Raw genomic sequence first — 2,394 nt, forward strand, 5'->3', positions numbered from 1 at the left:
ATTAATAGATTAATAATTATAGATTAATAAAACTAGAGCTAATCAGTTCAAGGAATAAATATTTGTTAGGAAAATTTCGAAAAAAGAGGTCTTCAGTAATCAACATGCTTAGGAAGCCATATTAGACGCTATGACGCATTGTTTAACTTTACATAATTCGAAATGTATACAGCCAAATAAAATTTTAAATAACAACACATTAAAAATGTAATCGTGTGATAATATGCTTAAGTTTAATAAGAATGAGGAAATATGTGTAATTAAAAGTTAAAATTTTATTTTAACTTTTAATTACACATATTTTAAGGAGATCTACATTATAGGAGACAAAAAAAAAATGGTGATTTTTTTTTTTAAAGAAGATTAATATTTATCGTTTTAAAACTTTTTGCACGTTTTAATATAATTGTAGAGCACGTATTTTTTATGAAGAAAAAGTATTATAAATAATAAAAATATAAACATTCAGTTTGGCGTCTCGCCACGACGTTATGATTTTGTGTACATTTCAGCGGCGGTAATTTTTTGCTGGAATCAAAAAATTAAGAAATATTTTTAATTGTTATAGTTTTTCATCTTAAATGAATTTAAAAAATTTAAACAAATAAACAATTAAACAATTAAAATTTTGTTCGACTTTTAAAAAACAGTTACGATTTGTACTAAGTAACAGCCATTTTTTTTGTGCAAAAAAATGGTTTGTGTTTTTATTTAATTTTTTAGATTCATCGAGGACAGTTAACTATTAATTAACTAACAAATCCTATAAAAAGTCAAATACTTTTTTTTCCAATTGTGTACACAAAATTGAAGAAAACACAAAAAGAAAAACAGATTCCGAGAAAAATGCGTTTAAGATTTTTCGATTTAATTCTTGATTATTTATAGTGCGAAGAGTCTAATCTATTATTTCAGTGACATACAATAATCTTTCTTTTGGAGATTATAATAAGCTTTCATTTTGAGCAATTTGAACCATTCTATGAGCTATTCAGATCTCTCTTGTGTTACTAACAAGGAAACTGACCCCATCGATTTTAATGAGCTTTGGATATGTTGTAGAGCATGAAGAAAGTATTAGTTTCATATTTTTTTGTTTGTGCTTATCTCGAGATTTAAGGAATGAAACACCCCCTCGAAAAAAATCGTTTTTTTTCTTTTGAAGCGAATATATCATCGAACTATAAAGTATAACAGATAGAAAAAAATTTCCAGAATGAAAATTGAACGCTTTAAGAGTAATTTAGAACTATAATAAAAAATTTTTTTTAAATTTATACCTGTGCATATGCACCCTATATGCACCCTATATGCTATACAAGCGCTGAATTTATATCGAAGAACTTCGAATTTTGTTTTAAAATTTTAGGGACATATTCTCGAAGAGTATTATCGATTTATTAAGAAAATCAACTTTTTTTGACTCTCTAATGTAGGAAACTCCCTTAAAAACATTTCGAAAATCTTAAAATGCATTATAATAAGTGCTGACTATTGTGTATTGACATATTAGCGTCACGGTGTAACGGCGAGCTGAATAAATAATTTCATAAGTAATTACTGGAATTTGTCACTAAAAGCGGAGATATTAAGAAAATCCGGGTTATGATATATATTGATCATAATACCATCTTCTCCTTTTTTGTGATGGACTTGTAATAAGCCAATATCTAAGCTTTAAGTCAAAATTGACCAATCATAACAGCTTATTCTTCTTGTATTCGACTGTGATTGGTCAATTTCTTACGGCTTTGAATTTAGATAATGGCTTATTATATAAGAAAGGTATAAAGTATAAAAACATACAAAAATAAACATAGTTCGTATACGTTACATAAGTATTGAGAAATATACTTAGAAGATATAGTAACTATATATAATTTTTTAAAACTTTTAATTTTGTATTATTTAAAGATTTTATTATGCACATCATATATCTTAATCAAAAATTTGTTGTGTTATACTATAGAAATGTAGTATTATATAAGTATGTACATATGTACATATGTAAAAATATATACTATAGAATTAGTATAAGTATGTATATATGTAAAAATATATGATAACTAAAATTTATATTACTTGAAATATTTAACGTTAGTATGTTTAATTTATATCATAATTTCCTTTGATATTTCATTGTTATATCATGTTATTTATATGTTATTATCTATAGTATTATTTTTCGCAAGCGAATCCGATTAATACGATAAATACAGAAAATCGATAATTAAAACGGATATAGCAAAATAAAAATAGCAAAATAAGAGATTAGAAATAGAATTATTTTAATAAATTCTGTTTTTTGTTCATTTAAAACAATATAGATATAATTACGTTGAAAAAATATGATGCCTCGATTGAATATCCATTTTCGTGGCTTTTTATCTAGCT

The sequence above is a fragment of the Atta colombica genome, unplaced genomic scaffold (genome assembly GCF_001594045.1).
Source record: "Atta colombica isolate Treedump-2 unplaced genomic scaffold, Acol1.0 scaffold5, whole genome shotgun sequence".
NCBI lineage: Eukaryota > Metazoa > Arthropoda > Insecta > Hymenoptera > Formicidae > Atta > Atta colombica.